The sequence below is a fragment of the Dendrobates tinctorius genome, unplaced genomic scaffold (assembly GCF_039654945.1).
Source record: "Dendrobates tinctorius isolate UK_male_01 unplaced genomic scaffold, ASM3965494v1 ptg000166l, whole genome shotgun sequence".
Classification (NCBI taxonomy): domain Eukaryota; kingdom Metazoa; phylum Chordata; class Amphibia; order Anura; family Dendrobatidae; genus Dendrobates; species Dendrobates tinctorius.
In genome coordinates, this window is record NW_027361833.1 from 9312451 (window position 1) to 9339517 (window position 27067).

The 27067-nt window shown below is 41.2% G+C and overlaps 1 protein-coding gene across 8 annotated transcripts in view; it reads right to left on the reverse strand.

Annotated features, from left to right (window-relative positions):
* Positions 1-27067, reverse strand: part of DMD (dystrophin) — a 3834938-nt gene that overhangs the window by 1707438 nt on the left and 2100433 nt on the right. The gene's annotated exons all lie outside the window — the stretch shown is intronic.

Genomic DNA, 27067 nt, shown 5'->3' on the forward strand with positions numbered 1-27067 from the left:
ACAGATGATCACCCAGTATGTATTTCACCGTAATCCAGCAAGCAGATATATGGTACTGTATCAGAGGTGTACAGCTGTATACGTTGTTGGTGAAACTGTCAATATCCATATATGTATTTACGGAATGTCACACACACACGCTGACTCTGTGTAGATGTGACCGTAATAAGAACACCAGATATCCGATACTGTTTGAGAATCGGACAGCTCAATACGGTGTATAGAGAAATGGAAATGTCCGTATATGTATTTATGGAGTGTCTCACACACACACGCTGACTCTGTGTAGATGTGACAGTAATAAGAACACCAGATATCCGATACTGTTTGACAATCGGACTGCTCAATACGGTGTATAAAGAAATGGAAATGTCTGTATATGTATTTATGGAGTGTCACACCCACACGCTGACTCTGTGTAGATGTGACAATAATAAGAACACCAGATATCCGATACTGTTTGATAATCGGACACCTCTATACGGTGTATAGAGAAATGGAAATGTCCGTATATGTATTTATGGAGTGACACACAAACACGCTGACTCTGTGTAGATGTGACCGTTATAAGAACACCAGATATCCGATACTGTCTGATAATCGGACACCTCTGTACTGTGTATGTGTGGAAAAATGTTAATCTCCGTGTATTTTTTTATGGAGTCACACACATATAGCATTTATTTGTCAGTGATACCAGCCGGTACATGGTAGTGTGTGAGGAGCGTACACCTCTATACGGTGTGTGAAAAAATTTAAGCTCAGTATCTACTGTGCAGAGAAACGGAATAATAGGATTTTTGCTTTTAAAAAAGCAGTTTGCACAACAGTTTGCAAACAGCAATGCAGCTATCAGGGAGCCTTATAAGGCAGCCTAATAACCAACAGAGCTGCTGCACACAAATATATCCTCCCCTGTCACTGCACACTATACAGTTGTGTTTTACAGTGACATTCGCTAAGGCAGCCTAATCACCAACAGAGCTGCTGCACAAAAAAGTGTGAAAAAATCAACGCTTGCTAACTGTTCAGCGAAAAGAAAAAAAATATTTTTGCTTTTAAAAAAGCAATCTGCACAGCAGTGTGCAAACAGCAATGCAGCTATCAGGGAGCCTTATAAGGCAGCCTAATAACCAACAGAGCTGCTGCACACAAATATATCCTCCCCTGTCACTGCACACTATGCAGTTGTGTTTTACAGTGACATTCGCTATCAGCACAAGCAATTTTTTTTACTTTTTCCCTGCCTAAACACTCTCCCTATTGAGAATGATCAGCAGCAACCTCTCCCTATGCTAAGATTGGCAGAAGCAAGATGGCAGTTGGCGGTCACGGCCTTTTATAGGCACTGTGACACCACACAATGCCAGCCAATCACTTGCATGCCCTTCTCTAACATGGTGGGAGCTGCGGCCGATGTAATCGTGTTGCCCACAGTGTGCGTCCTTCATGATTGGCTGAAAATAGGCACTGGAAGGAATGTGGGGAAACGGGACTTTGGCGCTCAAGTCGGTGATCTCATGGCCAACCTCACACTATGGTCGGGTTTCGATCGGAGATACCCGACTTTAGCCAAAGTCGGCGGGTTCTGAATTTGGCCGACCCATTTCGCTCAACTCTAGTTGTGACTACTAAAATGTGTTGAAAGAAAATGCCTTGTCATGAAAGGGATTGTCCATGAATGAGATAAAATGGCATCCAAGCTGTAATTCAAGCTACAACCTGTCTTAGTCACATGTCAGAATGAATTGCAGATTGAAGACATACAGCTCTTGAGATCTGCTGTAAGACACATACCTCAGACCTGGAGCATGGCTGTGATATATGAAGAAATATGTTTTAACTCAGAGAGTAGATCTCCAGCTTTATGTTCCTCTTTCTACTTTGTCAGTCTAACTGCTTTATAGTATATGGAAACTGACTGTGCTCAAGTGGAAAACAAATAAACATTGAGGAGGATGAAGCGGGTGAAAACCCCCTGTGTGCTCAGCGAGGAATAGATATATTTCTTTACAAATGGCAGTCGTGCTGCTGATTGCTGAGGTATGTGTCTTGTCAGTTGAGATGCAGATCTCAGGAGCTGATTATCTTCAGCCAACAGCCCTTACTGACACATGACTTGGACAGGTCGCATTTTGAATCATATCAGGGATGCCATTTTATCTCATTCTCAGAGATTTTAAAGCTGGTCAGTAAGGAATTAAAAAATGACTCACTTTGGTTCAGACCCTGAATTTGTGTTATTAAAACAGAGTTGAGTTAGCCTATATCTCCATTTTATGATTTTTGGGTTATTCAATCTTTGTAGAAAAATGACAAAGGGGGGGGATGATTTAAATCAAGCATACTCATATGCTGTAATCCCTGTGGTTCGAGTGCATGCTTTCCTGCGTTGGTTCAGAAAGTTATGACAATCCGTTAAATATCCAAAAACAAGTAATGCCACCAGCTTGCAGTGGCCAATCCTACCTAATGGCCACATAACAGGGAGTTCAGTGCAGCTCAATTATTAGTCAGGTATAAATGGCTGGCAGATATATATATATATATGGATCCAGCAGATAATAATGCAGTAACAAACCCAGTTCCATATAAAACTGTCACATTACAAGCAAATGCCTAAATGAACACAGAAAAAAATGCTATGCAAGTTCCATTATATAGTGGTAATTAGAATATTAACATACGTGTTTAGCCAGAGAAAACAGAGATGGATGAGATGGCCACATACTGTAGCCTAACATGTAACATTTACTCCTTATGTTCTTCTGCTTACTTGCTTTGACAAAGGCAGAATTTAAAACTTCTAAGGAACAATTCAGGAGATGTCTTAATAGTGTTAAAACAAGGATAGAATCTAAAGAGGTCCCAGCAGTCCCAATTAAGACTACATAATTAGACCGTAGGAGGGAGTGACATTTTACTGGTGAATGTATTCTATAAATACAGAGATAAATTAGTCTGCTGCTGCTGTCAATAGTATAATTTTTAAGTGTTTCATTTGCATTAACTCAAGTAGATGAAAATAAAATAAAATGCCAATCCATCACAATTATTAGGCAATTTAAAGTAGTACTAAATCAGAAGTCTATTTGCATAAAAGATAAATTGTTAACATTTCTCAATGTGCATTCAAAGTTTAACCATCTTGTTAGGAGCATTACAAATTAAAGAGTACTGCCACCTAAAGTAGCTAGATCTAAAGATTTGGGGCTGAGCTGCAATACTAGCACAACCTATGCACAAGACAGGCACTGTATTCTCTTTATAGAGAATCCATCACCACGTTATTGCCATTTAAACTTGAATCAACATGATGCTTATATACAAAGCCGCTGATCCCTGCGATGTAACACCAGCTGCTTTCTGTAGTTTCAGCAGATTATCAAAAGAGGACTAATGAACTTGCTTCCATGTAGTCCTTCACATACATGATCTCTGAGAGCTCCACCCCCACCACTGATTTGCAGCTTTCTGCCTATACACAGTGTACACAGAAAGATGCCCATCAGTGGTGTGGACGGGGTTATACCAAGCTCAGTATTCAGAGAACTGCTAGATCTGTAAGAGGTAATACAGCGATTTTAGCAAAACTGCAGCATGCAGCCCAGTAAGTGATACATCAATAGAATCAAGTTCTCTGTCCCTACATCATGTTGATGTCAGATGGGATAGCAAAAACCTAGTAACAGTTTCCCTTTAAATGCTTGACATTTCATATGGATGATGATTGTATTTATGTTTTCTTATAAATTTTTTCAGGAGCTTAATTCCTATCTCTTTCTCAAAGAAGCACATAAAGTGAGCGTAGTATAGTTAAATTATTCAGTGCCATAAAGGCAAAAGTTCTGACTTAGCTATGTATTCATAAAGTTGTTTAGAACTGTTCCCACAGAACAGCAATATTTCCTCCTGTATTATACCCATCTCAAGAACGCAAGAAAGGGAGGTATTTGAAGCACTGTCATACTTTAAACAGACTTGGGCTCTTTTCATGGTCCAATGTTTTCATTGGCGGTCTATCAGGGATTTTCAAGGAAAGAGCTCATTTTAGTCTATGGGACTGTTAACGTCTACTTTTTTGTGGACTGAGTATTTTTGTTCCTTGTCACAGATTAAACGCCCCCATGCAAGTCTATGAGACAGTAAAAAACTTGGACAGCACTCTGATGGGATCCCAGTGGCCTCCTAGTGCTTTCTGATGAAAGAAGCTGGAAAAACCTCCATCAGTTTCATGTTCATTGCATATAAGAAAAGCTGATGAAACTCTGATAGTAAAAACTAACCCTGACCAAACACTAATCAAAATCTGATCCAAAATACTGATGAAAATTGTTCAGTTTTTCACAAATGCAAAAAAAAGCAAAGACAAATGAAGCCTGCTTAAGACCTCATTCAGACGTTTGTTTCTTTTTGTCGTACATGAAAAAAACAGACTAATTTCCCTCATAGCGCTGGATAAGAATTTCATCAGTATTTGGTCAATGTGTCAGTTTTTACCATCATCAGTGATTTTATCACATGCGACTAAAAACTTATTGAAAAATTTCTCAAGCAGTCAAAAACAGATGAAATATGTCTCTAAGTTTTTTTGTTTTTTTTTGCAGACACCAGGTACCAAAAAAACCTCCAAGGACAAATCAATGTCACCACAGACAATAAAAGATATATGTTCTCTCTGTGAAAAACCTGGATGGGATATTTATGTGAAGCATGGATATCTGAATGAGGCTTTATAGCATTTTTAAAAGTAGTTTTAAACATAGAAATTAAAACAATTACTTTGTTTTTACAAATAAAACATACTATTTGTTGTTTTTTGTAATACTGTAAACTCAAGATCGAAATCTGCACATGCTCCGCCTCCAGCGACCATTTTCCTAGACTCCACAGAATTTAACCATGGATGTGCGGGGGCTCTAGGCTTTCACAAAATGTTGACGTGCCCACGTTCTGCAGAATACCACCGAGCACCTCCAGACACCCCCTTCTACCAGGCTGAGATGGGAATCGCAGCATCACCCCAGTGTTGCACCTCCAATCTCCTCCTGCGACCCCACTCCACCACAGCCGTCGCGCCCCCACCTGTAAGCTTAATTCAGACTGTAAGACAGATACCCATTTGATGTATTAAATTTGATTTCCTATTTCCCTTCTGACAATTTTGAGTGCCTCTTATTGTCCGGTGCGGTTTATAGTCCAAAAAATATGGCATGTAAAAAAATTATTTAAAAAAGATAAGCTTTTACAAATAATGTTTATAACAAAAAACATGAAATGCAATGCATTTTTTAAAGGCAAAAAATCAACAAAATACTTTGGCTCTTATTCATAATTTTGTACTTTGTCCTAAAGAAGAGTGTGCTAGAGTGAAATGCTCAAATTCCTTAATTGGTGTATACCTTTAATGAAATTGCTGCATCTTTTACCTGCCGTGTGCACCTAAAGATTTGTGTCAGAGACAGTCAGAGACTAAGGCAGGGGTCAAACTTGTGTGTGTAATGCGAGAAACTTGCACGAGTCTCTTGCATCAATACCCAGCACTGCCGCCGGCAATCGAGACCGAAGTGTGCGGCTGCACGTACAATATTTCTCTCATGTTAACTACCTCACTGACTTCGGCATGCTATCTGTTTTGCAAATGGACAACACATGGATATTTAATACGCTCATCTGAAAGAGCCCAAAACTGTTCTTAATATCACACAGCATATGTTTTATGCGACATTAGTATGCAAATATAGATTATAACAAATACCAACAAGGAAGCATTCAATTACTTCACCACTTATATTAACCCTTGCTACAGCATTGTCGTAGATGACTTCCATAAGGGCTAGAAAGTACAGATGAGAAAATTGATTCAGCCAGATGGGAACCTTATGAACCACTTCGTACCTGCAGATATCTTTGGTGCTTCATCCGATTTGTCGGCACAGTACAATGTCATCTTTGCAGATTGATGCGGGCAAGATGTCATGCCAGGCCTAAAAGTCACCAGAGGTACCAAGAAAAATATTCAGGATTGAGAGTCCTCAGTAGTTGATACTTTTTAATGGCTAACTGAAAAGATGGTAACACATTGCAAGCTTTCGAGACTACTCAGGTCTCTTCATCAGGCTAGACTAATACAAAATCTGAAGTCACATATTTATGCACAATACAGCCTAGAAAAAATGCAATAGATAAGACAAGTGACGTGAAGCAGAACTATCAATATGGGAGAGGGAGAAACATAAATATAAACATTGGACCAGTTCATAGATAATGTTTATATTTATGTTTCTCCCTCTCCCATATTGATAGTTCTGCTTCACGTCACTTGTCTTATCTATTGCATTTTTTCTGTGCTGTATTGTGCATAAATATGTGACTTCAGATTTTGTATTAGTCTAGCCTGATGAAGAGACCTGAGTAGTCTCGAAAGCTTGCAATGTGTTACCATCTTTTCAGTTAGCCATTAAAAGGTATCAACTACTGAGGACTCTCAATCCTGAATATTTTTCTATCTACTGGCTAACACGGTACAAAGATATACATCTTTCCTGTATCAGAGGTACCAAGGTTTCCAAAAGGTTTGATGGGTTTCCATCCAGTGACAGAGTATTGACTTGGCCACTGGACCCTGGTCTTGCAAATCGATTTGCGCATGTATACTGGAGAGCCAAATTTCTCAAGAATGTTAAACCATTATCCAGGAGTACAAATCAGTCTCATAAATCAGCTGCATACATTGCTAAACTGAAGCAATATCTTTTTCAAATGTATTATTTAGAAGCTATAGTATTTTGGGCACAAATTAAAGGTCTACAGTAAGAGTGGGCATAATGTGAAATGTGTTTAACTTGTAGAAAGATGTGTCAAATTTATCAAACAACATATGCTACTGCAAACCTGGCACATCTTAAAGTGACTCTATTTTTAGTCTTGCACTGAAAAATGACTATACAGTTGTCATGTTTGGTCATCCTATCTGGTGTCCTATGTTTGCACCTCGCTGCATTTTCCAATGAGACTTGTGTTATGGTGCGCCTGCTTCTAAAATATCCACTATAATGGCATATGTAATATCGGAACAATTAGACATGCCTCCATAGCTAAGAAAAGGTAAGGAAGATTCAGATTTACCACTGCACTCCTCATGCTCCTTTGGTGGCCATCTTAGATGCAGGAGAACTGACCTGCCTCAGTATAGGATGAAGCACGAGGCAAATCAAGGGCATAAGAAACTATACAAAGGAAAATGTAACCTTTCAGTATCAGGGTGGAGGGTCACTCTAGGATGTCCTGGCATAAGTTTTTGCTGTCTAATTACACTATTAGACAAAAGGGTAAATCTAATACAATCTACCTTGCGCAGCAATTTAAAACACATAAGTAGGTTGTTGATTATATGAAGATCAAAAATGTTGTCATCGCTTACTTGATTTTCAGCATAATTCATACATTTATTCTATATTTTCATGTGTTTCCATAAAGAGATGTTTATATGAGACTCATTAAATTACACACTGGAAAAAAGATGCCAAAAATGTCCCAAATTTTTTTTAAACTATGCTACAAAAATGCATTTCTGGTAATACATTTAGACAGGGGCTACATGACCTCATGTGTTGCAAAACAGCAATGCTTAGACAAGACATTTTAGAGCTGCAATTGTGCTATATAAGAATGGCCAAATCACAGATAAATCACTTTAGTTGTAATGGTGTGTGACTTGCAGTGAAGTCTATGGCAAGTGAGTCACCTGTCACTTGCAATTAGTAACATAAAATCCAACACAATTTGAAACATTTGCTAGTCTGTGTTGCAGTTGTGGTAAGGCGCAGGTCACAATGTTAAATCATTAGATGTGGTGTCGCACTGTGACAGCACAATCTTAATGTTATGCCACATGTATAGCTTCATCCTTATTATTTTTGCGTTAATTCATAACCAATATCTGGTGATGGTGTTGTTTGTTCGAAATACAATGGGGAAAAACAGAACACTGAAAAAGCAGACATCAACCCTAAAATTAATATAATAATAATATCATTGCACAGTAACAAATTTAGTAAAGATTTTCCACCTGACTTTTCCTCAAATAAGTCAGCTCAGAAGTTATAAACCTTGAGCTCTCCAGATGCTGAGCTACAAGTCCCAACATGAAGTGTCAATCTTTACAACTCCTGAGAGTCAGAGTTAAACAGTTGGAAAGGAACAAGCTGCCAAACCCCAATCTAGTCATTGATGTCAGGTTTCACACAAAGATGTGACAACATAAGTTATTCTGAACAACCATATGTCATATTTTGCTTTCTATGATCAGAGAAAAGACAACCTCTTGGAAAATGAAAATTGCATTCAAATAAACTGCTCTACGTGCCGTTCACAATGCTTTCTTCATTCGCATAGATAAATCTCATCAATATTTTATTGACAGCAGAGTCAGTCAAAGGCCAAAAAAAATTTGGGCTAAAAAGCTAGATTGGTTTAATGTGATTCTAACTTAGCTGTGAGAGCCACAAAGTTGCCAAATTATATTGCATGTGTCATGGTCACAATGTGGGGTTAACTCTGACATTGAAGGGCCCTTGTGCAATAATCTGGACCCCCCTCTTTGTCAGGCCCCACCTTTCGTATAATAATACATTTTATTTCTATAACGCCGACATATTCCGCAGCACTTTACACTTCAGAGGGGATTTGTACAGACGATAGACATTACAGCATAACAATAATCACATAGACCATAACAGATACCTAGAGGAATGAGGGCCCTGCTCGCAAGCTTACAATCTATGAGGAAAAAGGTAGACACGAAAGGTGGGTGGTAACAGTTGCCCTGATTGTATGGACCAGCCATAATGTTAAGTGTGTAACAGTAGAGACACAGAGGGCTAATAGATGCATAAAGCATGTGGGAACATGATGCAGGGAACCTGGTTATGGTAAAACTTTTGACTGTGCCACACAAGGATAGTTAGGTTAATGTGCTGAGGTGGTAGGCCAGTCTGAATAAATGCGTTTTCAGGGCACGCTTAAAATTGTAGGGATTGGGGACAAATCGTATTGGCCTGGAATGTGCATTCCAAAGAATTGGCGCAGCATGTGTATAGTTTTGGAGAAGGGAGTGGGAGGTTCTGATTATTGAGGATGCTAACCTCAGGTCATCAGCAGAACGGAGGGCACGGGTAGGGTGGTAGACTGAAACAAGGGAGATGTAGGGTGGTGCTGAGCCATGGAGAGCTTTGTGGGTGAGGGTAATAAGTTTTCACTTGATTCTGGACTGGATGGATAGCCAGTGTAATGACTGGCACAAGGTAGAGGCATCGATGTAACGACTGGCGAGGAATATGATCCTGGCTGCCTCATTCAAGACAGGTTGGAGGGGGGAGAGTTTGGTAAGAGGGAGACCGATTAGAAGAGAGTTGCAATAGTCCAGATGAGAATGAATAAGAGAAACAGTAAGAGTTTTTGCGGAGTCAAAAGTAAGAAAAGGTCTAATTCTAGAAATGTTTTTGAGGTGCAGATAACAAGAGTGAGCCAGCGATCGGATGTGGGGGGCAAAGGAAAGCTCGGAGTCAAGTATGACCCCAAGACAGCGGGCATGTTGCTGGGGAGTAATAGTGTAAGCACACACGGAAATGTCAATGTCGGGTATAGGTACATTAGTAGCGGGAGGAAACACAAGGAGTTCAGTGTTATGAATGGGTCACCAAGGAGGAGAGCAAGACCAAGCTAAGCAACAAAAAACCAGAGAGATTGGTAACTAAGTGGACTGCAGACCCCTGATCCTATCCACACAACTAGCAGTAGCTGTGGAGCGAAGATCCTAGATGCCTCGACACAGCCGGAGAGCTAAATAAGCCTAAAGCAAGAAAGGGGAAATCTAAACTGCCCCGAGCAGACCCCAAAGGAATAGATAGCCCCAAAACATATATTGTCGGTGAGACAAGATGAAAACACAAATGCAGGTAGGAAAATAGACTGAGCAAACGATGGGGCCCACACTAACTAGACAGGACAGGAAAGGAAAGACAATATCTGCAATCACGCAAAAAACCCTGCAAAAAATGTCCAACACATCTGATAGAAAAATACTGAAGTCATACAACTTCGCCCACTATGTCAGCACTCTGGTATATTCTCAAAGCAGAGCAAAAAGAGGCCAATCTAATAAGGGACAAAAACAAACTGGCACAAGCAGTAACATATGGATGGAGATTCAGCACAGCCCCAGCCGGAGCTGGCTGACCACACAAAACTGAAATAGACAAAGCCAGATCAAACGTGAACAATAGCAAAAGAACACTTAGCTGATCAAGCAGGGACTGAGCTGGAAACTAAGACCTCAGGAGGCAGGAAAAATCACCAGCAGGAATAGAGGGAGTCGGCTGTCTTAAATCCAGTCAGAAACTCCAGATCTCCAATCGTCCTACTCATTATCAGGTGGCAAGCCTCTGTTAATCAGATCAGCTCCATTACCTCCAGTAACCACCAGGGGGAGCCCAGAAAGAGAACTCATCATGACCCCTCTGTCAATACAACCTGCTCCACTACCTTCACTAGCAACCAGAGGTAGGCCAGAAAGCGAATTCACAAGAGTTCAGTCTTTGACAGGTTCAGTTTCAGATATAGTGAGGACATGATGTTAGAAACAGTGTTAAGACAATCGCTGGTGTTTTCTAGAAAGGCAGGCGTGATGTCAGGAGAAGTGTATAATTGGGTGTCATTAGCATAGAGATGATACTGGAAACCAAATCTACTGATTGTTTGACCAATAGGGGCAGTGTACAAAGAGAAGAGGAGGTGGCCTAGGACAGATCCTTGAGGAACCCCAACAGTAAGGGGAAGATGAGAGGAGGATGAACCAGCAAAAGATACAGAAAAGGAGCCGTCAGAGAGATAGGAGGAGAACCTGGAGAGAGCGGTGTCCTTGAGGCCAATGGAATGGAGCATAGTGAGGAGGAGCTGATGATCCACAGTGTTGAATGCTGCAGAGAGATCCAAGAGAATTAGCATGGAGTAATGACCATTAGATTTAGCTGTTAGTAGATCATTAGAGACTTTAGTGAGGGCAGTTTCAGTAGAGTGTAAAGAGCGGAAAACGGATTGGAGAGGGTCGAGAAGAGAGCTATCAAAGAGATAGCGGATAAGATGGGAATGGACCAGGCATTCCAGGAGTTTAGAGATGAAGGGAAGATTAGAGACAGGTCTATAGTTAGCGGCACAGTTTTGGTCGAGGGATGGTTTTTTAAGTAGTAGATGTATGATGGCATGCTTAAATGAGGAGGGAAAGATACCAGAAGAGAGAGAGGTTAAATATTTTAGCTAGGTGAGTGGTGACAGCAGGGGAAAGGGACTGGAGGATATGTGACGGAAATGGATCACTGGTGCAAGTGGTTGAGCGAGAAGATGAAACGAGCCAGTTTACTTCTTCTGTGACTGGTTCAAAATCAGAGAGTGAGCTAGATGCAGTGGGGGAGGGAGGACAGTGCATGGTATGAGGTGATTGGGAGATAATTTCCTGTCGGATCTGGTCAATTTTTTCTTTGAAATAATTGGCCAGATCGTCAGCTAGAAGCTCCGTGTGTGGGGCCTGTACTCTTGGGTTGAGTAGAGAATGAAAAGTGTCAAAGAGACGTATATACACATATTACATTTTTCTGATGCATTTGTTCAGAGGACCAAATTTTATTTCTTCATTAATTTATTTCTTCATTTATAGTTGTCACATCCTTATCTTTTATATTTATCTGAAAAACAGGACCCGCTGAAGCGCAGACAGCACAAAACAACTGTTGTCCCATGAAGAGTCCAAACTATTCTCTCACTGCAATGTTTTAAGAAGATGAAATAAAAGAATGTTTTACACGGACAGTAAGTGCCACATCTTTTTCTTATTCTGGACACTTTTATATTTATTTATAAGATTTAGTGATACACAATAAACAAGGTTTGGGTGTTTGACAAGATGAGCTGCAGTTTTTTAAGTGCTGTTTTGGCAAATACAAGTGAAATGAATTGTTACATTTTGACATACAGCATTTGTTATCATCCTCATCATCAACATGGAGGATTGCAGGAAAAACTAATACAAACAAACTAGAGAGGTCATACAAAATAATTAAAAGAGTTTACCTTTGGCTGTCTTCTAGAGAGAATCCCTCCACTGTATAAGACTATAATTGTTCCACTGAGCAATTTCACTGTCAGTTTTGCCCCATACATCAATATTAGCCACCTATGTGACTCCCACAGTGTTCTACTATGGTCTAAAACAATAAAATCTCTCACCTGTCCCCACTCCATTAATGAGTGGCCCAGTCGTCTTCCTTCATCTCTCAGTTGGCATCTCTCAGTTGGCATTAACTCTACAGCTGATTGCTTTACAAAATATGGCAGCTCTAGAGCACATGTCACAGGTGGTGTAATGACATTATGCCAGAAGAAATGAGCGAACACAAACTTAAAATTTCAGGGTTCCTAAAGGACAGTTAGTGTAGAGAGAGGGAGAATATTTTCCAGAGCGTTTGGGTCCCCATTGTTTTTAATGGGATTCAGTTTCTGCTTCAAGTTCAGGTTCAGTTCTTGTATCCGCACTAAGCTTTGGAATAAAGTTCAAGTCGCGTACGAGAACCCAAACTTGCACGAGTCCGCTCATCCCCACATGTCAGCATCATGTTGCAGGGAACCAGTGAATCTCTGCTCCACAATAGATTTCAACTGGAGGTGCATCTGAGAACACACCATCAGTTGAAAATAGTGCTCACTTATGGGCACTGTCACTATCACAACTATTTGACCAAAATCATTAAGCCCCTGTTTTTATCATTGCAAAGTCTCTTTTTGTACGTGCTTCTTCAGCACAAATAACTTGCTGTTTTTGACTGGTTCTTCATGCAGCTTTTGCAATTCATGCCACATGCCTTTGGCAGCGATATCATCATATCTTATGTGGATCAGATGTTCATCCAAAATAATGTATATATTAGTAGAGCAAGGACAAAACATTTATGCCTACGTTGCTTGAGTGTGTATTAATGGCAAATCTAGGTAAAAAATTTGAGACATTTGTAAAAACCTTGATCTACAGTAGGTGTTTTTTGTTCAGCATCGGAAACAATCAACAATCTTGTTGATGCCTCCTAAGATTTGAATTAGAAGATCACATAAGAGATATCAAGGTATGCTGAGATATTTCCAGTTTAGTGCTTGCCGTTTGTGCCTTAGAACTATTATACAAGCTGTAACCTTCTGTAGTATGAGCCGAAAATAAATAATGCAATGTATTTACCAAATCTGCATTTCTATATTGCTTCATAAGTCAATGAAATACAGCATCGCTTTAAGAAAATAAAGGTATGCATTGACTTGTATTTCGATATACTATGTGAATGTCGTCTGTTAGGTGGATATGATGGCAGGTTGCTCTTAAAAGGGTTTTCCAGGAAATTCATCAATATCTGAAATGAGGGAAGTGATGCACAACAGCGATGAACAATACTACAGCTTAATTCAAGCATAACTAGCCCTACATCTCACTAGTCTGACGCTCGATAAGGGTTCTGTAAGATCGACATTCACCAATTCTGCACTTATAACATATCCTAGTTACAGTACATTGGGACACTTCTCGTGTTTGGTTTGTTAACCCTTGAAAAGCATAAAATATAAAAATACCACCTAAATAAAATAACCTGAAAAATAAGCTAACATTTCTATTGCTCATGGTTGTATATCATTGTTCTCATAATTAGGATTAATGTAAATAAATGAATCTATACAGTATATGTGGTAAACATAACAAAATTGTGTCATAAATGATCTGTTACAATGTAACACAAATTCATCTAAGTGCTGTGCCACATAACAAAGGAAAACTAAACCTTCATTCATGCCTCCTTGACGGAGCGCCAGACAGGAAGAAAGAGAATAGTTTAATTCCTAAGCAACTCTAATTTGCATTTAATCTGCATTTTTGAAGGTTAATATATAAGGCGTTTGGCATAGCTGCATATAAAGAAGTAAAAATATCAATTAAACAGTCTACTCTCTTGTTGGCATTAGTGGGCAAACATAACTTAAGTAATTGGCATCATTTACACGGAGTTGCTATTAAGACTGTGTAACTGAAACATTTATTCATGCAATAGCTATTATTTACATAGATACAAACTGAAGTCTAATAAAAAATGGCAATTATGACCAGTATGTTGATGAGCCAAATACATTTCTAATTTGAATGGCTATGGTCACCATATGTGTTGTTCATGGACAATACTTAATCAACATAAGTCTATAAAACAGATTTATATTTAGGGTTGATTTATGTAGCCAAGTGTTATTGCAATACGGACTCCATCATGAGCTACATTCTGTGCTTACAGATGTAGCAATTGCCAATGCAATCAATAAAGTGTTAGGCCTCTTTCACACATCAGGTTTTCGCCGTCAGGCGCGATCCGGCGCTTTTGACAGAAACCGGATCCGGCGAAATGCAATGCCGGATCCGGTTTCCCCCCCATTGACTTGCATTTGCGCCGGATCGCGCCGGATGGCCATGCGTTTCATCCGGTTTTCGCCGGATCTGGCAATGTGTCGCGATCCGGCGTCTGGAAAAAACGGCTACTGTAACGTTTTTTGTCTCCGGCGAAAAAGCCGGACACGCCGGATCCGGCGCGTCCGTCTTTTTCACACAATGAAAGCCTATGAGCGCCGCAATGCGCCTGATCAGGCGAAAGCCGGATCCGGTGGCCAGGTCCGGTATTTTTGGTCTGAGCATGCTCAGTAGCTCTGCCCACAAGACATATATAAAAGCAAGACAGTGGGACCCACAGCCACACCCAACATGCCACCCAAGAAAGCAACCAAGCGCAGCAGGAGAAGGCAGGAGACCACTGCAGCACCATCAGCACCACCACCACCCCAAATGGAGCAGCAAATGGAACATGCTGAGGAGGGGAGGCCAGCAGCAGATGAGAGACGGTAATTATCAAATCCCCCATTCCTCCAAACTAGGGCTATTGAATATCAAGATATTCATTGGCCCTTTGTTTCTCTTTATTCAACAGCCACCCAATAGATGCAGCAGCAGCAGCAATGACAGCAGCTGGAACACCACCCACAGGCATGGAGTGTGGCCACCAGGAAGACAGCACATCATCTTCTGGGAGCCCTCCCTCGCATCGTCAGCGTTTGACGGTAAGTTTTTATTTCCAAAATCCATCATCTCTGTAATATATGTCTATTCATTGCCTTTTATTTCAAAACAGGATTCACCAGAAGAAGAAGGAAGGGGTGGACAGACACCTGGAGTGGGCTCACAATTGGTAAGTTTTTTGCATCAAACGCAGAAACACAACATCACACTACACACAACACATAGAAAACAATGTTCTGCAGACGACACACAGCAAACAAATGCCTACATCCAAAGACATAACATTTTTTGTTTTCTTCTCTAGTCTTCCCAATCTGGTGCTCGGCCAAGAGGTCCTCGCAGTGCCTCCCAGGGTCGTCGGCGACAGCAACGTGGCGGTCACCAGCGTGTAAGTATAAATATTTTTGCTTTGTTTTTTTGCACTTTTTATTTCATTTCTTTTGTGGAGGCTAATTATGTTATTTTTGTCTTTTTCTTTAACAGCCTTCACAGCGTGCTCCCGACTCTGACGGTGAGGATGGAGGACTCGATGTGGACCACCTCATCGATCTCGTCAGAGAAAGGGAGCCGCTCTGGAATATGGCTGACCGCCGCCACGCTGACCTTATCATTACCCGACGACTCTGGGAGGAAATCTGTTCGCTCCTTGTGGGCCGCTGGGAGGACCTCGATGTTCGGGCCCAGATTAAAGAGCGTAAGTATATACAGTACCGGTTGCTTGATGTAAACCAGTGTTTCCCGAACTCCAGTCCTCGTGGTCCCCACGGATCATGAGTTCAGGATTTCTATTTACTATGGAAATCCTGAAAACATGACCCCTGGGGACCATGAGGACTGGAGTTTGGGAAACACTGATGTTGTATACTAACCACTCCTTTCTCGTTTCAGGGAACAGAATTGTGAATCAGTGGCGGTCTGTGAGGGATCGTTTCAAGAAGGAGTTCAATAAAGAGATGCGGGCCCCGAGTGGATCTGGAGGACGCAGGAGCAAGTACAAGTACACACAAGCCCTGTCGTTCCTCCGGGAAACAATGGTCACTAGAAGGTAAATATTACACACCACATGTGAAAAAAAAATGTTAGATGTAACTTTTTTTTTTCAGCCAGGGCCATACCATGTCAGTATTTTAATTGTTTTTTTTTCTCTTTATTCCACAGCACGGTGAGCAGCACTCGGGAGCCTGCACGATTGGACCCTTCTGAGGCGATCCCTGAGGAGACCGGCACCGAGGGACACTTCGACCGCCCCGGTACATCTGCACCTTCCCAGCCTTCCCACACATTCGACCCATCTGTCCCATCCACCAGCACAGGAGCATCGTGGCCGCCTACATTACATGAAGCTGCTGGTGAGGAGATCGCTTTCCCTTTACCCCACCCTTCTGCCCCTGCCACCTCTAGTACACCTGCGGGTACTGGGCGGCAGCGGCAGAGGGGTCAGGAAAAGAGTTATGCGCCAGAGTTCTTGCATCTGAATGCATCTTTCCAGAACTGTCTAAAAGTCTTGTCAGAGCAAATCTCCGCAGGCTTTCAGCAGATCAACTCTAGCATTCTGGAGGTGAAGACACTTCTGCAAACCATGCATTCAGAAGCAAGATCTTCGCCAAACCACACCTTTTTCAGGTCTGTTGTGGAGCGCATGGCAACACTATCTCCTACCCAGCAGATGCATTTAATGCATTCGTGCCACGGTGCTCTACAGCAGGTTACCTCCCAACCTCCACCTCCCACCACTGTAGTTCCTCCACCTGCACCCCCTCCAGCCACTTTCCATCCTCCCCCTCCTATTACATCTGCACCCCCTCCAGCCACTTTCCATCCTCCCCCTCCTATTACATCTGCACCCCCTCCAGCCACTTTCCATCCTCCCCCTCCTATTACATACCAGCAACCTCACCAGTACCAGCAACCTTCCCAGTACCAGCAACCTCCCCAGTACCAGACATCTCCCCACTTCCAGCAACCTGCCCCGTACCAAACTCCTTCCCCGTACCAAACTCCTTCCCCGTACCAAACTCCTTCCCCATACAACTTTCCATCAACATCATCTGCTCCTACAGTCCCTGCCCAACCCTCCACTCCACCGCCCACCACCTCTTCTGCCTCCCATATGTCCACCCATTCTGTATCTTTTTCCACACCATCACCTCTAACTGTTCCTTCCCCACCACGATCCCAGTCCTCTCTCCACACTCCCATTGTCGAAGTGTCCCGCAGCCCCTCCAGCAGTATTTCCACCCCACACTACACCGAGTTATAATGTTTTTTTTGTAATAAAAATGCCCATTTGGTTGGTTTCAAACCTTTATTAAAAAAGTTTTTTTAACTTTAAAAACAGTTTACACAAAAAAAAATATTTTAAATAAAAGTTAAATTATTGTTTACACTGGTTGTCTGTCATTTCTTTCTGCGGCGAAATATGTTTTAAAAAAAGGTTAAATACAGGGTATTTAAAAGGTAAAAAGGTATTCAAAACCAGGTATATAACTGTGGGTAAATTTTAGCTTTTTGCCACAGTTGTGTTCCTGGTTGTGTTTGAAGCAAAGTATTTCACCTGAAAAGTTGTGTTTATTGTTGGTGATTTCCTAACAATGTACACAACTTTTGTTAAAAGGTGAAATACTTTGCATAAAACACAACCAGGTACACACCTGTGGCCTAAAGCTAAAAATAGTAAGACCATGACAAGATGGCCAACTTTGGTTGGCAAAGGTATATACTGTTGGTCCAGAAGGTACACAAGTTTGGTTAGGGCACAAATCTTTCACACTCTGTCATCCTGCCAGTGTACTCTGCCTTGAGGTGACATAAAGTATAGTGCAAAATTGTCCCTCATTACTGAAACCGTCACAGAACTTCTAGTGGTAATATTTCCAATGACAACATCCATCTTCTCCAGTAAAACTTGCTCTTCTCTCCAACCTGCACTTTCTCCTCTACAACCTGTCAAAGAAGGGCTGTAGGAACATGCTATATATAGTTTTCCAGTAGCCAATCCCGTTCGGAAGGCCACAAGGGTCAATTTTAAAAACCAGATCCGGCGTAATCCGTCGAAAAACGGATAGAAAAACGGATGAACCGGATGAGACGGATCCGGTTTTGTCTGTCAAGAACAAGACGGATCCGGCAGAAAACCGGATCCGGCACATCAGGTTTTACAAAACATTTGCCGGATCCGGCATTCCGGCACGACGCCGGATCGCGCCTGACGCCGAAAACCTGATGTGTGAAAGTAGCCTTACACCACTAACACTGCACAACTCACATCATAATACTATTTGCACAGCAAAGCAATTCATTATTGTTTTTGGGCCTTTTTTTTCTAGACTAAAAATTATATTAGTAGACACTTTTGGCCTTTATTCACAACTTAATTTTAAGATAAGTTTGTAGCTTTGGTTAACCAGATGTGTAAGCTTAAATTATCATTTGCAACTTTTGGAAATGTCACCAAAGTTTAGCGAAATGAGTAAAGGTACTGTCACACTTAGCGATGTACCAGCGATCCTGACCAGCGATATGACGCGGTCAGGATCGCTGGTGCATCGCTAAGTGGTCACTAGTGAGCTGCCACATAGGCAGATCTCACCAGCGACATCGCAGGGGTCGGGGGTCACTACTTACCTGTCACACTAGGCGATCCTGCGTCCTCCCGCCTGGCTCCACGCTCGTCGCTCGTCTCTCCACAGGAAGTGCCGCAGGAAGCTGATGATGAGAAACAGTCCAGCCTGTTCTCGCGTGATCAGCGATAACCAGCGGGGGAGCTGGTCACAGGTAAGTATCACACTAAGCGATATCACTAGCAATATCGCTATAACGTCACAAGTTATAGCGATATTGCTAGAGATATCGCTTAGTGTGACAGGCCCTTTAGTGATGAGATGAGTATTCCTCTGTGTGGAGCAGAGACGTACTGTATGTAGGTATAAAGATGCCTCATGCATTAAAGCTAGAGCCTCATTGCCACATGACAGAGATCTGGAAGAGAGATGAGTGAATTTTTTCAGCTCCCTCCTTATTCGGAAAGCTATACCAGTTACTGAACAAGTTGCATCGGGAACCCAGCTAACTGGAGCGCTCCCGATAATCAGCTGTTCCGGGCCGCAGCTGCATGTGTTGCAGCTCTGTGACATTCACAACATTTGCATGGAGAGCCCAACAAATAGACTCTCAATGCATGTGCTGTGCCTGTGACACAGCTGTGATACATGCAGCTGTGGCTCGGAACAGCTGATCATCGGGAGCATTCCAGTTAGCTGGGTTCCCGATGCAGCTTGTTCAGTAAGCGCTATAGCTTGTCGAAAAAGGAGGGAGCCAAAGAAATTCGCTAATCTCTAATCTGTAACACCAATATTCTTCAGAATAGCGTTTTCTCAATTATCACCTTTTACATGTGACTTATAGGTCAGAATTTTATTTTTCCCCAAGGTAGACATTATTGGTTTCTTCATTAATGTTTAGCAATCATTGCTGTAATTTGTTATTTTAGTCAGAAAGTAGTAGTTATAATCAGTAGGGAACCTGACATGATAAAATGCTATCATCCTGCAGATATGGGGGTAATTTGGAGGTTAATAGCATTCTGAATTTGTGCAGTAGCTGAACTGAAAGCCCCGCTGCCGAGAGGAAATTAACTTTATTTTTCCTTACAGCCTTAGGCTTTCAGTCATGATGGTGTGAGTGGCACAGCTTCAGTCATTACTCAGTACAGAGTGAGCAGCAGCTGAAACCATGCCCACAGCTTCAGTCACCCCTGAGTACATAGTGAGCAGCTGTAGCCAATCCCATGGCACTGACTGACAGACAGTTCAGAAGTGCATCAGTAGATTACAGCTGCTCACTATGTACTCAGGGGTGACTGAAGCAGCGCTTTATGACCACCTGGGCACCTAGAACGGGGGCAGCATGGCTGCAAAATACCATTAACCTGCAGATTAACCCCCTATCTGCGGCTTAATAGCATTTTTTCACGTAACAGGTTCCCTTTAAATGTAGAGAAGAAAATACATGCCAGGATAATGCTATATACAGAGGTAGAATAGAGCATCTTCCAGTCACAAAGACAAGATGTGTAAGGCTCCGGTATGACTGAGGCAGACATTTGTAATGCACAGATTAGCAGAAAATGGATTATTATGTGAATTTATGCAGGCTATTAAATAGTAGCCTTGGATGACTGTTTGGAAGCATGAATCATGATAGTAAACTACATTGTTCAGCCTTATCTTTACATTGTACTGCAGCTATTTAACAGGCAAGTATTACACACCAGACAGGATGATCTCCTTCCACATCTTTATTACAATGAACTAAAGGGAACAGATAGAAAAAGATGTAAATTGTGTGACTGTGCCTCTGTAAGCCTATCACTATCCTGGTGACTAGATCATGTAATCTACAAATCATAGTTCTTCACAAGTCTACAGGGCTGTCTCTCACTTTATTAATATTATGGTGAAGAGCATATAACATGTTTGATTACAAATAGGCATATATACATCTGTAAGGTATACTGTATGTGTATCCAAAATTGGCCACAGCTTGGATAGATCCATGAATCATTGGGCCCCATTATAAACTGATACAAAGTTCATGGTTAAAAAAGCATATAACATATATTTTTAACTAAAGTCCTCTGCATAGGTAAGTGATATCTGCTTTACTTTCATTATAGGTTAAATCAGCATATTGATGAATTTTAACCATATAGAGATTGAAAAGACCCTCTTTTGGTCTCTTTTGAATGTGAACCACTATGCCGAGAGCTTTTCTGGGTCATCGGTATAGTTGAATGTCTTAGAGCAGCTGAAAGTTTGACTAAACTTTGGTTCCTTTTTTGAAAAAAGTTTTGCAAGCCTCTAAATGATCTGCATATTGGTAGGGGCTGGATCCTACGACACCTACTAATAGGTCAAACATCTGCTCAGAAGATAGCTCAGAAGACAGAATGGTTCATCTCCTGCCTGAACATTTACACAAAGCAGAGTATAAACCCATAGACTTTCTATTGAACCTGTACTTACTCTATTCCAAAATTAGACGTATATTAGTACTAGAAAAGATAGAATCATATTTCCTAGGCTCAACTAAGTTTTCCAAAAAGATCACGCAAAATGATTTGACGCAAATTGCAATACCACAGCTTATAATTGCCATGAATAGATATGTGTAAGGCTGGTTTCACACTTGCGTTTTTTGCGCTGCTTTTTAGCGCAAAAAAAAGCATGCGTTTTTTCCCCTATACTTTAACTTGGGTGCGCATACATATGTGCACGTACGTGTTTGTATGCGCATGCGTTTTTTTGCAGTGTGCGCTCGGGCGCACAAAATGCATACTGTTGCATTTTTTGTGCGTCCGACTTGCTCCAAAAAACGCATGCGCACGCAATGCATTTTTTTACAGCAAAACAACCATTAAAGTCTATGGGTGCGCATACGTGTGCATTAAAATGCGCACGTATGCGCAAAAAAAGCATGTGTTTTTTTTTTAAAAATGCACCAAAACCAGCAAAAAAAGCACACAAATGCATGATGCGTTTTTTTCATGCGTTTGTGTGCGCAAAAAACGCACAGCAAAAAAACGTAAGTGTGAAAGTAGCCTAACACACTGAGGTCTCCTAGGGCTGTATCTCAAGCTTTTCAAGCTCTTTAACACAAACACAGACTTATTGATTTCCAAATGCCCAGATCAGGAAAACAGATAATAAGCTAATAGTATCCAGATGCCTATTTAATAACAGAACACACTGAAAGACTTCTCATGTTTTATAAATTAAAAAAGGTCCAAAAATGATCACTATGTTGTTTGTGCACAGTGAAGCAGAAGGCTGTGCAGATATCAAATTAGACAATGTCTTCATTTTGAAAACATTTTTTTTCTATTTATTTTTAACTAGATTCAATCCTCTGTGTTCTTATGTAATATGAAATGTACTGTATTACAGTAGTGTTGGACAAATGTAAAATTTGTCCAGAAAAAAATGTGAAAAAAGTTTGCTTAAGACATACATACTTTAGAAGTTAGACAGTCGTGGTTTAATGTCTGGATTTTGGATTTTTTTTATTTAAAAAAAAAAGCAATTATTCTCCCTTCAAAAAATGATTGCACAAAAATTGAAAATATTTGAGAAGCATACTGCCTCTAAATGGGATTTCAGATTTTTATTTTCTGCAAAAAATAATCTCCTGCCTTAATGTTTCTTTTTAGTGCATTATGAATAATATAAATGTGTACCGTATTATTGGCATATAAGACGCACCTTACCATAAGACACACCTCAGATTTAGACAGCAGGAAATAGGGAGAGCACATTCTGGTGTGAATATGAAGGTAATAAATCAATTGCTAGTGTATTATACACACATAGCTCTACCACATTTGCACATACACATGCAGATCTTCTACATGCACATATAGACACACACAGCTCTGCTACATGCACATACAGATATAGACAGCTCTACTAAATGCTCACTACATGCACATATAGACACACACAGAATGCACATGTGGACTGGCAGCAATTGCAATCACAGTTGTGTTTAAGATTTCTCCTAGATTTTCCACGGAAAACATAGTTCATATTTATCCAATAAGTATTTGCTGTTTGAGTGAGGCTCTTAGAGCCAAATAAATCAGCATTGAAGTATAAAGAAACCCACAATCAGCTGGATCTGCTCTCAGTGATCAAATTGGCATGTGTTACTAAGAACTAAAAGTAAAATTTTTAATTAAGGGCTCATTCAGATGAGCACATTATGCGGACAAGTTCTACATATTTGGACACACACAGACGCACACACAAACACACTATACATTACCACATCGGCAGTTCTTGATTTGGACCTGAGCAAAGGGGGCACGACCTGAGCAGTTAAAGGACCTTTACATATTTACTTCAAGGACCTCTAAGATCATGTGATCAGTGACATGACTTGAAAGGTTCATGAGTTAATTGAGTGGATGTTCCTTCAGCTGCTCATCACGTGTAGCTTCCTCTCCGGCTCTGCACCAATCACATAGTTCAGTGTGCGGCATGAGCACTCTCTGTGATTGGAAGGACGCTGTGTCTGTGTTCTCCTCCATCACAGAAAGCTGCTAACGGCTATAACATGCACACACTATTTAGCAAGAGATTTTCTTGTTAAAAAGTTAATTTTATAGCTTGAAAAATGAGGAAATTGTAATTAAAATGCAGCATGACAGTGTGATTGATGGATGATATACTGCAGCTGGCATCTGAGCCTGCTACTGCTGGTAGCACCTCTCCTATCTCTTTTTCCATTATCAATGGAATCTGCATTATTCGCAGTCTGCTACTCTCATCTTCCTTAGTGCTGCAGTTGTACACACATTACTGTTTGGAGTATTTGTCTATTGTTTTATGACTTTCTGTTCCTATTTTATTTTTCTGAGCTTTGAGCTCTGACATCTTCTTATTCTTCTATATCATCTTAAAATGGCAGCTGCGTTCCCTGCTTAGGCTTTATACAGGCTAATATACTAAATGGCTGCGCTATACTATGTGATGTGATAGTTGCAAGTCATTACGGAGAAGCTAATGATACATTCATCTCTAATTAGGACTTATTTCTAAGGCTCAGAATGTGTTTTCTTTTTTTTGGACAAAATAATATTGATTGAATTAAAGATACCAAAGATATTTAAACTTGGCTACTTTTTTCTGTGTTTTGCAATACTCCTAGAGCAGGTATTCCAATTATAAATAAATTACATCAAAGTAATCCCAATATTATGATTATACACCGTGATGTATGTTTGAAAAGCACAACATGAGATAACTTCAAGTACTAAAAGAGAAATGGAATGTACTCCCTTGCCTACATGCAGCGTGTCTTTCTAATGGAGGTGGAACATGCCTTAAGGCCCCATCTCACATAGCAAGATCGCTAACGAGATCGCTATGCATCACCGATTTTGTGACACAACAGCGATCTCGCCAGCGATCTCGCTACATGTGACACATAGCGGTGACTGGACCCCCTGCTGGATATCGCTGATCGTGCTCGAATATCCTGGGCCGTTTTTTCATCATCGGCGTCCCGCTGGCCAGCATGCATTGCTGTGTTTCATACCGACTAACGACCTCGTTGGCAACGCAGAAATCAGGGATGCAAGCTGGAATCGTTCAGAACAGCTGCTGTGTGACAACGCACCAGCGTTCCTTACCAGGTTGTAATGTTGCTGGGATTGCTGGTGCGTCACTGAAGAGATATGCCTGTTTGGCAGATTACTAGTGACCATGTAGCGACGCACCAGCGGTCCCTACCAGGTCGTATCGATGTTAGGATCGCTAGTGCCTCACTATGTGAAACGGGACCCTTAGGAGAAATAAAGTCCAACCCTGTTCTCATTTTATAAGTGGATTGAAACAACTAAGAGGGGGGATACGGGAAAAATCAACAGAATGTTTTGTCCTTGGAAAAAAAAGCCAACCCTTAATGAAAGTTCTAAATTCATCTTTGCTATGCGTCCATGTCCTTTTTTTTCCACATATAACTGGATACATCTAACATAGTTAGAGAACTAAGTTGACATATGAAGCAGAAACATACAGGCTCCATTGTGATATTGCGATCATTAGAGTTACAGTATACAGTTGTGGCCAAAAGTATTGACACCCCTGCAATTCTGTCAGATAATACTCAGTTTCTTCCTGAAAATGATTGCAAACACAAATTCTTTGGTTTTATCTTCATTTAATTTGTCTTAAATGAAAAAAACACAAAAGAGAATGAAGCAAAAAGCAAAACATTGATCATTTCACACAAAACTCCAAAAATGGGCCAGACAAAAGTATTGGCACCCTCAGCCTAATACTTGGTTGCACAACCTTTAGCCAAAATAACTGAGACCAACCGCTTCCGGTAGCCATCAGTTAGTTTCTTACAATGCTCTGCTAGAATTTTAGACCATTCTTTTTTGGCAAACTGCTCCAGGTCCCTGATATTTGAAGGGTACCTTCTCCAAACAGCCATTTTTAGATCTCTCCACAGGTGTTCTATGGGATTCAGGTCTGGATTCATTGCTGGCCACCTTAGAAGTCTCCAGTGCTTTCTCTCAAACCATTTTCTAGTGCTTTTTGAAGTGTGTTTTGGGTCATTGTCCTGCTGGAAGACCCATGACCTCTGAGGGAGACCCAGCTTTCTCACATTGGGCCCTACATTATGCTGCAAAATGTGTTGGTAGTCTTCAGACTTCATAATGCCATGCACACGGTCAAGCAGTCCAGTGCCAGAGGCAGCAAAGCAACCCCAAAACATCAGGGAACCTCAGCCATGTTTGACTGTAGGGACCATATTCTTTTCTTTGAATGCCTCTTTTTTCTCCTGTAAACTCTGTGTTGATGCCTTTGCCCAAAAAGCTCTACTTTTGTCTCATCTGACCAGAGAACATTCTTCCAAAACATTTTAGGCTTTTTCAGGTAAGTTTTGGCAAACTCCAGCCTGGCTTTTTTTATGTCTCGAGGTAAGAAGTGGGGTCTTCCTGGGTCTCCTACCATACAGTCCCTTTTCATTCAGACGCCGACGGATAGTATGGGTTGACACTGTTGTACCCTCGGACTGCAGGGCAGCTTGAACTTGTTTGGATCTTAGTCGAGGTTCTTTATCCAACATCCGCACAATCTTGCGTTGAAATCTCTTGTCAATTTTTCTTTTCCATCCACATCAAGGGAGGTTAGCTACAGTGCCATGGGCTTTAAACTTCTTGATGACACTGCTCACGGTAGACACAGGAACATTCAGGTCTTTGGAGATTGACTTGTAGCCTTGAGATTGCTCATGCTTCCTCACAATTTGGTTTCTCAAGTCCTCAGACAGTTCTTTGGTCTTCTTTCTTTTCTCCATGTTCAATGTGGTACACACAAGGACACAGGACAGAGGTTGAGTCAACTTTAATCCATGTCAACTGGCTGCAAGTGTGATTTAGTTATTGCCAACACCTGTTAGGTGCCACAGGTAAAGCCCCCGTTACACACTGCGATATCGCTAGCAATATCGCTGTAAAGTCACCGATTTTGTGACGTTGCAGCGATATTGCTAGCGATATCTCTGCATGTGATACTTACCTCCGACTGGCTCCCCAGCTGGTTATCGCTGATCGCGCAAGAAGCTCCTGGATCATTCCTCGTCAGTCACTTCCTGCGGCGCTTCCTGCTGTGACGATGAGTGACGCGTGGAGCCGGGCGGGAGGACGCAGGATCGCTGCGTCTGACAGGTAAGTAGCGACCCCCATCCCCAGCGATGTCGCTAGTGAGATCTGCCTGTGTGGCAGCTCACTAGCGACCACCTAGCGATGCACCAGCGATCCTGACCGAGTCATATCACTGGTCGGGATCGCTGGTGCATTGCTAGGTGTAATGGTACCCTTAGTTACAGGTGCTGTTAATTACACAAATTAGAGAAGCATCACATGATTTTTTGAACAGTGCCAATACTTTTGTCCACCCTCTTTTTTATGTTTGGTGTGGAATTATATCCAATTTGGCTTTAGGACAATTCTTTTTGTGTTTTTTCATTTAAGACAAATTAAATGAAGATAATAATACCAAAGAATTTGTGTTTGCAATCATTTTCAGGAAGAAACTGAGTATTATCTGACAGAATTTCAGGGGTGTTAATACTTTTGGCCACAACTGTATACTATTGCCCGAGTGTTAACTACTTATTGGAATATTATTAGTTTCAGTTATTCTCTCTAGATTTTGCTTGTGTTGAATACTTCTTGAATCTATGTCTTCTTCATTCAGGTGTTTTCTTGTCAAATGAGCAAAGACATAGACTGGCATAAGTTCTTCACATCAGCAAGACAGTGTGACAAAGGACATGTGTATGTTTTACAGAAGAAAAAGGACACAAAGGGAATAAAGCCATTGCTAGTAAAAAGTTTTCTCTGCT